Source organism: Chanodichthys erythropterus, chromosome 10 (genome assembly GCF_024489055.1).
Source record: "Chanodichthys erythropterus isolate Z2021 chromosome 10, ASM2448905v1, whole genome shotgun sequence".
Taxonomy (NCBI): domain Eukaryota; kingdom Metazoa; phylum Chordata; class Actinopteri; order Cypriniformes; family Xenocyprididae; genus Chanodichthys; species Chanodichthys erythropterus.
In genome coordinates this window covers 2,313,206-2,327,957 of record NC_090230.1, presented here as the reverse complement: position 1 = coordinate 2,327,957, position 14,752 = coordinate 2,313,206, and the positions used below count along the sequence as shown (strand labels likewise).

At 38.7% G+C, this 14,752-nt stretch overlaps 1 pseudogene; it reads left to right on the top strand.

Moving 5' to 3' along the window:
- Nucleotides 1-9,263: 9,263 nt before the first annotated feature.
- LOC137027507 (uncharacterized) lies at nucleotides 9,264-14,552 on the top strand (annotated as a pseudogene).
- The last annotated feature ends 200 nt before the right edge of the window (nucleotides 14,553-14,752 follow it).

The following is a 14,752-nucleotide window of genomic DNA, read 5'->3' as shown; positions in this document are numbered from 1 at the left end:
TGAGAAAGAAAAGTCAGAATTGTGAAATACAAAATTGCAATTTTGAGGGGGAAAAAGTCAGAATTGTGAAATACAAAATTGCAATTTTGAGGGGGAAAAAGTCAGAATTGTGAGATATGAACTCTCAATTTGGAGGGAAAAAAAGTCCAAATTGTAAGATCACTAAAAAATTGCTGGGTTAAAAATAACCCAATTTGGGTTATTTGACAACCCAGCGCTGGGTCAAAATTGGACAAACCCAACTTAGGGTTGTTTTTAACCCTCATGCTGGGTTGTTTTGGTGTATTATTTCAACTGTCAGTGAGACTGACCAGCCTCTACAACAACTGGGTAACACAAAAACTACCCAACCATGGAAAATATAACCCAACAAAATGACCCAAAAGGCTCAACCCAGCGGTTGGGTAGAAAAAACAAACCAGCATTTTTTAGAGTGATATAATATCACAATTCTGAGAAAGAGAGAGAGAGAAAAAAAGTCAGTAACTTGCAATTTTGAGAAAAAAAAGTCTGAATTGTGAGACATAAACGTATAATTTTGAGGGAAACAAAAGTCAGAATTCTGAGAAATAAACTTGGAATTTTGAGGAAAAAAGTCAAAATTGTGAGATAAAATGTCACAACTACATTTTTATTTATTTATTTATTTATTTATTTATTTATTTATTTATTTATTTATTTATTTATTTATTTATTTATTTATTAATATTCTCTGGCAGACACAAGCTTTAATACTGAGATACTTAAAAAAAAAAAAAAAAGTACTTGTAGAATATATACTTTTCCCCCCAAAAAACTAGCTTGCAATTGTTTAGCTACTTTTTTAATAAGTAATTTCAATTAGCTTTTAACAAGTAGCTATCCTAACACTGAGGAATAGTATGATGAAACAGTTTTGAAAAACATTTTCATTATGAAGTTAAAAAGTTAGGGTGTGGTTACATTCAAGGTTATTCATGTAAATTACGCAAAATTAGTTTGAACTGCTACCGCTAATGTACAAACTACATATGGAGAGTAGATATATTGAATATTTAATCACAAACAAATTTACCAGACTACCATTTGAACAACAGCTACAAACTAAAAATGAAGGAAGACCCTACACCTAAGTTAGATATAGGATACACCAGTCAGCTTCACTAGACACCTGATCGTCTTGGTGGAATGGATATTTTATGGTGCTACTGTTGTTATTGCTGCTGCTGAAGACCATGTACGGGACTTGCTACTGCCAATACATAAATGACATGCTGCTGTGAGCAGGTAAGACATGCTGCTGCTGTACAATGTAATGTCCATGATGTGATGTCATGATTGACAGCTAAGATTGACAGCTTCTCTGAGCAGGGTAGTCACTGAGGCACCAACAGACTTTTTAGGGGATTTTCGGGTGGAAATTTTGACTTTAATTTCTATAACTATTTAATTCACAACACTGTACTAACCGATTCTGCGGGAGTGTGGCTGGGGCCTTGATACCGCGGTTCCACTTCACGCTCACTACTGTGCAGACTCGGGCTCTGGGTTCACTACTGTGCAGACTTGGGTTCTATAAGGTGTCAGTGCCATATTGGGACATTGGAGGCTTCACTTTTCTGCAATGAAAGAGAGTGAAGGTGCATCGTCCATCTTTTCTTAAGTCTGTCTTTTCTCAGTCTATGACAGTGGTCGGCAATAGGCGGCCCGAGGGCCAAAACTGGCCCGCCAGCAATAATATCTGGCCTGCATCCACAGCTAGATTATTTTGATAGCGGCTGGTTCTGAAATAGATCTCCGTCTCGTGGGCCATCTAATATTGTCATCCTGTCTACACCAGACGCACCGCAACAGCTAAATGCTGTCTACACTGACAAACCGCTTGGACTACAGAAACAGAACAGGGAATCCGTTTACTTCGGGAATGTGTTGTGTCACATCGCACCGTGCCACATCCAGTGTAGACAATATCACTGATTATAATGGGTTCTATTATCTTTCATCCCGTCGCACCGCTCGCGTCCGTTGTCTGTGTTATATTCTTTGAAAACAGCAACAACTTCATTGCAGATAAGACACACTGGCTTTGCATCCACAAAACTAGGTAGGATGAACACATAGTTGTCTTTCCATTCTTATTTGCCCTATTTTCGCTGACAACTCTCCTCTTTAGACTCTTTGATGCAATTTTCTCTCACCAGCTAGCTTAAATGTTGACATCTCTCTGCACACGACGTAATAACGTACCTCCAGCACGCAAACAACAAAAATAAAAATCAGTTTAGTACGTGAGGATGCCAAGGAATAATTCTGAGTGCTAAAGTAGGCTACGTCAAATAATTATTACAATAAGTTAGGCTCCAATTGTGTAACAAGCTAATTAAAATGATACACATTTATTATTCACAATATTGAAAGAGGAAATAAAACATAGTTCATTAAGAGCATGACTAAAACATGCCATTAATGGGCTTATTCAAGTTATTTTTATCCATTACACATCTCCAACATATGTGTGTTTTAGCAAGGCTGTCTGTGTTGCAAGTTGGTGAATGAAGATACTTGCCAGATTACGTGTCACTACTCTCCATCTAGTGGCGATTTTTCTTTTTTGGCCTGATGCCAAACTTACTTGCAGACTCCTGGTCTATGAGCTAAACATACTAACTTTATCCTACTAAACAAGATTATTTTGATCCACTATGACAATAGCTGGACTGAAAGAGAATACTGACGTTAATCACCTCACTGTGTGCACAAGTATGGAGACTGGGAAATGGCCACAACACATTTTGAATAGCTTAACTTTTTATTATGTGGTCAGAATTCAGTATTGGTAGAACCAGATTTAAATAGTGACTTCAACCACTGATGATATGTGATACAGTATATGTTGATACAACATGGTTTTCATTGAGCTCTTCTGTCATAGACAGAAAGCAAGCAACTTGATATAAATTATTATAAATTGTTTCCAGATCTATTGAATGATGGTATTTTGGACTGGCTCTTGACAATAAGATATTTCCATTTGAAACTGCTTTCTGTCTCTCCAGTCACATCCACACAGCGCTCACTCTCTCCTGAGTTCTAATCACCGTCACCTGTTCCTCATCACTGCAGCACTCAGCACCAGTACTAAAGCACACACCTCTCAATCACTCATCGTCTGGCCTTGAATGTGCAAACAGGCTCCTTGTCTGCTCTACTTACCTTGGTGATTCAGCTAATAAGCCTTGTTTATCTCCTGTGTTGATTCTGTGTTTCTTTTGTCTCTCCAATGATCTCCGTTATCTTCATGCCTGAAACCTGTGGATTACAGATTACCTGTATACTCACTGTTCATCAAGAGGTATGCACTTCATCCAGTTCCTTTACCATCATCACCTTTCGCTACCTGCAACGAAAATAAATGCAAGTTATCCACCACCAATCACTCAGTAACTGTTTATGTGCCATTTACTCACCTGAACTTTCTCTCTAATGAAGAAGTATCAGTTAGACTACTGAGAAGTGCACATGCAAAATCAAAATGGGCTTTCACCCATCAGTGGCTAATTTCAAACTACAATAGATGTTTTTCAACAATTTTTCAACAGTCTTGCTAAAATCATGATGGCCAACCCCTAAACCAAGCCCATCAGGTAAAGCAGCTGAAAATGCCCATCATTGTTTGAAAATGCCCCACTGATTGGGAAATGCCCAATAGTGTTCATCAGAGATGCATACCTGCATGATCTTGTGGTCATCAACTACAAATCCCTTTTAGTTCATAGTCACAGTCTCCACCCATGTGTGCTATTTACTTTCATCAAAATTTCAATACTGAGCCAACACACTTTAAACATTGAAATGTCGATCTCAACTAAAATGATGATTTGGATCAAAACTCAACATTGTATCAACGTCACCATGCTATCTGGGACATCATTCATTCATTCATAATAATAGGTCTGTCCAATCACTGCTTGATGCCTGGAATAAATAAACACTGAATTCTCTGTTTCACGTTTGTAGTTGATGATGCTGATGTTCCCTTCAGTCTGGGAAATAGTTTGGCTGAAAATGTATCTTGACTTTATCATAGTCCTTTAAATTTCAGACATAGTTTCCCAGATTACCGCTCAATCGCCATCACCTGCTTTCAAATGGAGCGGCATTTAATAGACAGAACCGTAGATCACTGACAAGCTACGCAATATCGCGTTCATTATCGCAGATGAATCTCCTTTGTTAAGGAACGCGATATTGCATAGTTTGTCAGTGAACTACGGTTCTGTCTATTAAATGCTGCTCGAGTCAGTAAACCGGCTTTACTGACGAAACGCGCATGACAGTCGCATGCGATCTATCGCCCAGCCCTTACTTTCACGTTGCACGATGTTATTGCTATTACATAGGCTAACGAAATATTGATAGTCCTACTACAATGTAAAGATGTTAATAATTTTAATAATGGGAAATGTTAAAGGCCACAGCAGTGATTTAAGTCCATGTCAGCCTATCAATCTGATTGTTCATTGCTATCACGGCAACAGATGCAAGTTTCTGCATCATTAATGAGAGCAAAATCAAATTTCAGAAGCATGCAGGACATCTCTTCACAGATTTCTTCTTTCGTTTTTGACTTTTGTTTAGCAATCACTTTTATTGAGGACACCACCGAGCCTATGACTACCAGTCTTCATCAGCTTTCTGGCGTCATCAGCCATTTCATCTCAGTGATATGTATTTTCATTGTTCTATGCACTTTTGTTGTCGAATGGGTGTAGATTTTTACTCTTTTCACATAAATAAATGTATATTTTATGTCATAAGAAGGGTTGTTCAATGCGGTCGCACACATTCGTATGAGAGAGAGTGCTTGTTTGTGCGAAGTGAGCACTTATTATTGCTTTTTTGTGTTTTAACACATAGTGTGCTGCAAATGATCCACATGAAAGATTGTATTTTGTTTTTAGAAAAAGCACAAAGCATTACAGAATGGCGCAGCATATTTTCCTCCTTTCTCCCTACGAATGCAAGGCTTGGGGAAACCCCAAATATGGGTTTTAATGCAACATACACCGAGACCATTTAGTGTAAAGTTAATCTGGGGCTCGATTTATCATTGCAAGCACTGTGAGTTTGTCACTTATAATGTGCAATTGAAAGTAACACAACCAGGGCTTGACATTAGCACCTGCCAAATGCGGGTAGATTTCAGATGTGGCGGATAAGACAGACTCCCACTAGCCACTTTGGCAGGTTGAATATAATGTCAGTGAAAGGAAAGGTAGCTAACTCGTCGTAGCACAAAATTACAATCCGATCATAATTTGTTATCGATTAACTTGCAGTTGGTGAAGGCAGGATCGCTGTAACCGTGCTGAATGACACACAAAAGAAGCGTTCTCTCGTGTGCACGATCAGTTCTCATTGCGCCTGAATGGTCAAATACATGCACGCACAGATGTCAAAATGTCCATTGTGTGGAGTATCTTGTGTGAATCTAGTCGGTTATGGCTCAAGTGGATGTAAACGGGTGGGTGAAAACTGGATAGGTGTCAGTATATTACGTCCATGCATTCAGCATTCTTATTATACAGCCTAACAAAAATAACTTTTACAATTATAAAATTTATCATATTATGGTCATATCACCCACCCCTTGCCCACCCGTACATACCAGCCGATATACCATGTAGGCCTAGTCTTGATTTAGGTGGTCAATCTGCATCTGAAAGATGTTTTAAATCTCAAGTAAAATGACTCAAAATCAAGTAATTTTAGCATGCCAAAGTCAACTTTAATCATATAAAATATACAGCAAAATTGTGGCCAGTGAAAATTCTGAATGGCTAGTAACTTTGGAAAACCACTAGCAACAGTGGCTGGTGAGCAAAAAAGTTAATGTCAAGCCTTGAACACGACCCAAACATTTTTTTTAAGCCAAGTGTTTATGGCTTAAAAAATTGCTATTTTAAGGAGCTGAAAATAGACTGCGCCATAGACCAACTCAAACCTGGTCTAAAGTCTAAAGTCAGTGGCGCAATATTTTTTGGTTCGAGCGCGTTGGTAGAAACTGTGCCTCTGTGCGCGTCCACAGTGCGCGTTGACTTTGCTTATTACACACAATGCGCATCACACAAACATGCCAAATATTAAAAACAAAAGGATTACAGTGTAAAAGAATATTATTGTGTAGGCTACATAAATATAAAAATGTAATGATGAATAGTCATTGCGTGTATTAGAATTCAATTCAGCTTATTACTACTTATAATGATGAACGAAATTGGCTAATTAATTGAACAATCGTGCCAATACACACACATATAAACTGACTCATCGCGTGTACGCCATGTAAATAGCAATGCGCAATTGCGCGAGCGCATCTCACTCTTAAAGGGAATGGGAGATGACACTCTGATTGGTTTATTGAACGTTACGCCCATTACTCATTAAGAGAATAGGGACAACCCATTTCAAAAATGCGCCCCGGCGCACGGACCGTTTTTCCATCGTTAAAATAGCAAAAGTGGATTTGGACACGCCCTGAGTGCACCTGCGCCGTGCGCTTTACACTTTGCGTTTAGATCGTTAAAATAGGGCCCACAGTGTCATTTTTCACTGTGGTGCTGATAACGGCTGCGCGTTGGAATGTAATACAAAAGCATCTGTCATTGCCTTGGTAATGCAACAGTTTACTGATGATAGGATATTATTATTATTATTATTATTATTATTATTATTATTATTATTATTATTAATTTGTGTTTACAATGCTCAAATAGAGCACTTAGCTAGGAGAAACTGGTAGCCAGGCAACAGACAAGTGACCAATGCTGTATGCCGAAGTTACTTCACGGATTCTACGTGTTAGACAACCGTGCCGAGAATTCTGGGCAGAGAACGATTTGTAATCATGCCGTGCTGTACTAGACTTCAGTGGAAACACAACTGGACCTGTTCCTTGCCATTCTAAGAACCGTTCGGCCCTACGGTGGAAAAGCTGCCTAAGGTGGCCGAGAGAACTCAATGTGCTCCAACTAAAGAAAACGCATGCAATAGAATGAAAAAACACACCAAATAAACAAATGTGCTGCAGAAGTTCACAACACATCCAAATACAGAAACGCACTGCAAAGGTTCACAGTGCACACATACAGAATTGCACTGGGTTGCGAACTTTTGCAGTGCTTTTCTGTATTTGGTTGCATTGTGATTGTGTTGTCAAACTGATGAGGATGTTTTCTTAATTTGCTGTTTTTTTTTGTTGTTTTTTTTGTTTTGTTTTTCTTCAATTTGCTCGTGTTTTCTTCAGTTGCAGCGTTTTGAGCTCTCTCGGCCACTGTAGAAAGCACCTGTTATAGTCTTAAATTTAATAGACTGCACTATAAATCCCTTACATAAACTCTTTCCAAGTGGATACATTTGAAAACACCATTTACACATTGTAGTGTAGACTGTGAAAACGTAGGTATTTGAAAACGATGATGCATGATTAGTCATGTGATGCATATTGTTAGATATTCATGTTTATACCAGTATTGTGCCTGTTATGTACATTCACTTTCACACAGATGCTAAAATTTGTTACTTAGACAGAATAATAATACAATTTCTCATGCTATAAAAAGTGTGCTGTTTCATCTCAAGCTTTTATGAAGGTTTACACATGCACAGTAAAGGGAATTTTAGCATTTTCCAATGTTTCAGAGTGGATGAGAAACTTTTGGAAAATGCTTAAATGCTAGTGTGGACCAGTGTTAATTTCGTTAACAAAAACTATGACAAAAAATGTTTGTTGAAGACTAAGACGATGAGAGACAACACCAATTTCATTTAACTATAATGTACATGTAGGGCATCGCTCGACAGAACTTACCAATGACTTTATCAATGAGCAGCGTGATTGAATAAAGCTTAATTTGACAAAGGATTCATTTGCTGACACCAAAATCCCTGGGGGCACTGGATAGCTCCTAATTCCAGCTAGGCAGCATTAAGAGAAGTAGTAATGTGACTTAAGAACAGAGAATATCTGTTCTGAGGCCTTCCTGATCACATTAAATTTATAGATGCTCACAAAACCCTTTTGTATCAAACAAACAGAACAGGAAACACTAATTAAACGGACCTGAAAAGAACAATGGATCCACACAGACATCCTCCTGATTAGGAGTCCGTTTTGACCCGGTCACTTGTGACTCTGGTCGCTGTTCAATGACTCTATGCTTACAGACTCAATCTTCAATCTCAAAAGGACAATTGTTTATCATTTAAAATATTAACTATATCTAGAATAGCACATGCTATGATGTGATTACTAACATGTTGGAGTCAATGCATTATATGTTTGTATTCCCGTATGCATTTTCTTTCTCTTGTAATCATTGTTTTAATTAGGTCAGTCTAGTAATATGTGTGTAAGAAGTGTCATGTTTGAGTTCTAAATACAGAATTTATAATTCTCTGTAATTCTGTGTGAATGAAAAATTGAAATTCAGTATCAGGAAATGCAAGTATTCAGTATTGAGAACTGATCCTTTACCGGGGCTGATTTTCCATCTAACAGTCGCCGACTTCATCCACGAGCCGCGCAGCTGACCATACAACAGTCCTCTTCTGGTTTGACTACTGCTGCTGGTTTTTGGGTTCATACCTGTGAAAGTCATAAAAGCAGAGTGTTTGAGAAATATGTAACAAATATTTGGGAAACAGAACACTTCTTTCAAAATAGTATGACACTCACTTTACCTTCCCCCCTCATCCTGTTATTATACCCAGCCTAGGCTCAAGCAGGTCGACAAGGAGACTGGTAGGCGTCCATAAACCCCGATCACGCATCTAGAAATGCTTTGTGGTGCATGGTTGTCAATCCTACTAGCTGAGAAACCGATACTGTCATTGTTATTGTTTTTCTTTCGCCCCGAAGGGAATTTTAACAAAAACAAAAAGAAAAAAAAAAGACAACTTGTATTGCTCTGCTCTTTGCTAAATGCTATTCTGTTGTTTCGTGTTCTTCTTTTCTTCTGCTCTTCTCTAGCTGTGCTAGCTGTGTGTTTACTGATTCTTTCTGCAGAGACTCCGAGTTAGAAGCACATCCACAAGAGGACCACGGTCGAGAACCAGTCTTACCTGCACATTTACACACTCATTACTCATTCCCATTAGCTCACAGTTGACATTGCACACTTACACCTTTGATTTGCCCTGCTTGTTTGTTTTTTGTTGTGTTTTGTTCTTTTCTTCAAGGTCTGTGTCAGTTTCAGGTTTAGATCTCCCTCGCGGTGCAAGACATGTCTCGCACAACAGACCCTGCTGGTCACTGGGAAGACCTGGAGACCTGGCTAAGTGTTGTAACAGACAGCCTCCTACCTAAGGCCGCTGAAACACTAAAGCATCAGACACAAGACCAGCTGGATGACAACATAACAAGCCTCATGAAACAAGACCCGAGCCAGAGCTACAGTCACAAAGAACTAGCCAAGATCACCGGCTCCTTAAGCCACACACTCGTCGCCACCCTCAAACTGAACGACCAGCAAGCCACCCATCACCAGCAGGAGCTGACACATGTACAACGACGCATTGAACAGCTGGAGCTGGAGGCTCAGGAACGACAAGTCGCCTGATGAAGTGGAACAAGGTGCCGAAGAGGAGATCAACAGGCTAAAAGAGACCCTAGCAGCTACTACGCAAGAAATTGAACGAGGCAGAGCAGCCTACGCTGATCTCTCCGACAAGCTACAGTACGCAGAACAGCTACTGGAAAAAGCAAAGGCTGACTTCAGAGACAAGAACAGCCGAATTAAAGCTCTCGAAACTCACCTGAATGAGTCAAGAAATGAGGTCAGCCACCTAAAACAACAGCTTGACTATATCAAAGAAGAGTCAGACAGTATTAACCCTCTGTAGTCTGAGGCTGATTTGGGGCCCTGGAGAAGTTTTGACATGCCCTGACATTTGTGCTTTTTTCAGTTGTTCTTAAACATATTAATTGAAAAAGTGTCATTACACTGTATTCAGCACAAACTAGGCTACAATAATATGTGAGGAACATGTATGTACATGTTTGTGTTTTTGAAGGAATAACATTTATGCGTGGTTATTGAAAAAACAAAAAACTTAAGTCACTAAAATAAGGCAAAAAAAAGTATAGTAAATCTGTGTTTACAATACTTTAGGGTATTGGAGGTTGTAAACTAGAGTTTAAAATTATGCTGCCTACTCCTTCATATAAAAACTAAATCAATATATTGTTTGTAAGACACTTTTTGCCAAGAAACAGTGGCTGCGTCCGAAACCTCCTACTCAATGAGTAGGTACTTAATTTCAATAAGTACTTACTTAACGAGCGCTAAAAGAGAACTTAACAGCCAAATCTTGTTGAGTATGAATGAGATCCGAGAATAATCCGCCATGTTGACGTTATCATGTGACCTACGACATTATCGCAAGCGCAACAACTTAAAAGATGAGTGACAGGTTTAATTCATCTATCTGTAAATATCTTGATATTGATCAAATTGCTTATTCTGTGGTCTTGTTGAAGACACAGCTGCCAGTAATTTTGTAATTGTAGTAGGCTACAATTAATATATATTTGGGTTAATTTAAAGTTCTTATATTTTTAACTAGTGATGTGAGTTTATTTTTTGTTACAAAAACCCAAATTCGCGTGAATATATTGTTAATTTCTTTATTTTATATGCAAAAATGTCAATCCACAAGCAAAAGTGGCATAAATCTCATTTGTTTTCCTCTTTTTCTTTTTGAATTAGCTTTAGTTTCATCCCTCATGCTTATAAATTATAAACAAATAAATAACTTTTATGCATTATGATGTATTCAAAATATTTAATCTTGTCATGTTTTATGTCTGTGTATATAATCTCAAACTATCATGTATACAAACCCATATTTTTTTGTTTTTTGTCATTATTATTGTTCATTGTTTAAGATACAACCATGGTATTTTCCCTGATCTTGTAATTGTAGATCCTGCAATAAAAATAAAGATATGAGTGACAGGTGCACTAACATCGCACAGCACCAGTAACTCAACCCTACCTAGAGCAGTTTTCCTCAGTGTTAGCAATGTCTGAAGCCAAAGAAGACATCAGCAGCTGCTCGAAGATCTCGCCTTTGGAGAAGACTGATTTTATACTCAAAAAATTTAAGTATAACTACTTAAAATTAAGATTACTCCAGAATGAATTGCTCTGCTAGCACATCCCAACACTTATACACAATAACAATGATAAATGCTGACCAAAGCTTAATTATATAACTTTTCATTTTACTTCTTTTGTAAAACAAGCAAAATGTAATGTTTTGTCATATGACAGATGTGCATGAACACACACTAGACAAATACAGCTGATGTGAATATATCTCAATTTACAGTCAATTCATGCATTAATTCATTGCTTAATAAAATATATACATCTAAATGATAATAATAGCATAATTAATAAAAAAAAGTGAAATACAAGTAATAATGACAATAAATAAATACATATACAAGACAACAACACACAAAACAAAGCTTTATTCAAATGTATTGATCTAACAATCAGGTATTTACAGTCCTGTTGTCATCTCAACACAGCTGTGCCAATTTTGCAGCTTTATTCTGATGAAGCAGCTGATGAACACCTTCATCATCATGTCCCTCACTGCTGCTCTTCTCAATGGGGACAGTGTTGATCCAGAGGATGAGGAAAATGATGATGATGATGATGATGGACCCCTAAACCCTCAACCTTGAAGCAGGAGTGGGAGAAGATGTGCGGGACAATCTGCTGCTGCAAACATTCATGTGTTCTCCATCAGCAGATTAAAACATTTTACAATTAATTCATGTCAGCATTCTGTTTCTTGACATATTTCATTTCATATTTTTACAATTACTTGCTAATTTTTGTTGTAGCTTCATTACATTTGTGGTGTGGTGGGCTAAACCACTGAGCTGGTCAGCAGAAGGTTTGCTGGTTTGATCTGTGCAGCGTCTCCTCCAGTGTGCCCTTGATTGAGTCACTTGAAAGGAGGAGTGATGGAGGATCTCGTCCATGACACTGAACCATTCCCAGGATCTGCTGTGGCTCTCCATCCTCAGTGCTCACACCAGTCTGAGGACATTCACATCCTACAATAATGCACAAATATAATACAAAAGCAGACAGTGTTATTTGATTTCTGTTTTAGAAATAACGAAATGATCTTACTTTATATTTTGTTTCAGGCTTTCCTCTTTATTTCTAACAAATGCCGTCGTCAGCTTTCCTTGCAGGTCCTGCTCCACAAAAGCTCTGCAGCAAACATACAGACATCAAAAACCAGAAAAGTGCTGTAACAAGTCTGTTTAAATTCCAATAATTAAAATAATTAGATTTAAATAGACTTTGTATTCATTTCTGTAGTATCCTCACCGAAAGCTTTTGATGGCATCATTCCTCTACCTGATAAACACACGTGATCATCTGTCCCTGTAACATCAGACAAGTTTCCTGAGATTTATGTGCTCAAATCTACATTTACATGTTGATGTGTTAACTCACTTCTTATCCAACACAAATGTTCCTTAATGTATGAACAGTACTAATGGACAAATAAAATAAATTAAACTTATGTGTAGTTACTGTAGATTTATTTGTTTACATTATTTTCATTCATGTAATGTAAGCAGTGTTGACAACAGTGAATAACAGCACAAACACATCACTCATAATACATAATCCATCACTCATAAGTCATAATACTTAAATATGTTCCTGTCAGAGGTTAAATAAACATTTAATAAGCATCTTTAAGATGTATGGTTTAGAATATGTAATTCCACTTCGGAGAATTAAGTTATGTGTGTTTACTAGAGATCCCGTTATCTACATATTACATAACAAATCGTGTTTTACAGTAAAGTCACAACTATAGTGTCTAGCATCTTCACACATTCAGCAGTTTACTCTACAGTAGTTCAACAAATGTGTTTTTGGCTTTCAATACTCACATTTAACAGCATCCGCGTCACTTTTCTCAAGTGTTTGATTATGACGTATCCTCTCCCGTGGCCTCCTGGGATAGAAAAGTATCTATCGAGGAATACTTCAGAATCTGGGCGGAAGTAGTAGGCCATCCGGGAACTCCTCGACTACTCATTTATGATTACTGAGGTTTCTGACATACTTATTCGCTCGCCTACTGCTTTTCCCCTTTTATATAGTAGGTAAGTAGGCGGTTTCGGATGCACTTTAAGTAGGCGCACGGCCGAATCTCGCGAGAATTATTACGTCACCTAGGTAATTTTCGCCTACTCTTTTTGCTTCTGACATACTTAATCGCTCGCCTACTGCTTTTCCCCTACTAAATAGTAAAGAAGTAGGCGGTTTCGGACGCAGCCACAGTATGCGAGGAGGCATGAATCACCACTGAATAATGGGCCATTCTCACCTGAGAAGACAAAAGACTTGGATAGTAAGGAGCTGAAATGACTTGCATATTAATGAGGCATTTCAGTCAGGTAGGCTGTGAAAAAAACCTTTTGTGATGTCTCAAGCTCATTATGATATATGAAACGTACAGAAAAATATTATTACAATATAAAGTAATGGTTTTATATTATACTTTAAAATATAATGTATTTCTGTGATTCAAAGATTTCCATCTGGAAATGAGACCCAATGTCATTGACAAAGATTGACTTTATTTGCTCAGAGCCACAACCAGCTCTGAAGTGCGCAGCTTCCTGGACCGGCAGCCTGCCCACACAAAGACTGACTACCACCTGCTCCGAGAAGCTCTCATTAAAGAGTCCGCCGACCCCGAGTCAGAGCAAGGACTAGTGGCTGCCCTGGAAACAAAACAAGGTCGTCACGAAACTCCTCAAGTCTTCTATAGCCGACTCAGGCTAGCATACTTTGGGTCTCGCAACGAACAGAACATGGAGGAGGAATTGAATTTCAAGAAACCTCCATCCTGGGGTGAGCCACCATCTTGGCGTCCTTGCCTGTCCACGAACAATGAGTGCTCAACAGTTAAGAGACTTGGCGCACAAAGCTTACTGCAAACAGAAGATGGCCTTAGAAAAGGGCACCAAAACCACCACAGTTCTTGACTCCCTAGAGGGCACCCAGCGTCAAGACCTTGCCAAGCCGACACCCAAAGAGTGGAATGCATCCTCGTCTAACAGAGAGTGGGACTCCCACACTGGTACTCGACCTAAACAGAGAGACAACCACTGGGATGGACCACGTGGACGACAACGCTCATCTGGACATCACTGGGAAAATTCATGGAACCAATTAAGACCTCACGAGAGTCATTGGGAGAAAACTTGGAATCAGCCAAGCTCATTTGGAAACCCCAGAGGGAAAAGCTCATGGGAATCCAAGGGAAAACGACAAACACACCCTTGAGCAACCAGCCCAAGGAATCGCCGAAGAAACTCACAAAGATTCCAAGCTGACTGAGCTCAAAATGAATCCATACCAGAACAAAATACTTCACCTTGTTTCGACTCTCAAGAGCTGATGAAAATGATGATGAAAGAGTTGAACCTCCAAGCATATTCCCACACAGGCCTATAACTAAAACATGTGGCCCCAATTTACCTAACAGTGGGACCAATGAACCTTGTTCACCCAGTATACGTCTCACCACTCAACACATATCCTCTCCTCATTGGGAAAGACCTGCTTAACCGCTTTGAACCCTTAATAGACTTCAAACATCTGAAGATATGGACTCAAGTCCGTGAGCCTCTGCCCCTCCAGTCAGTACACTCTAA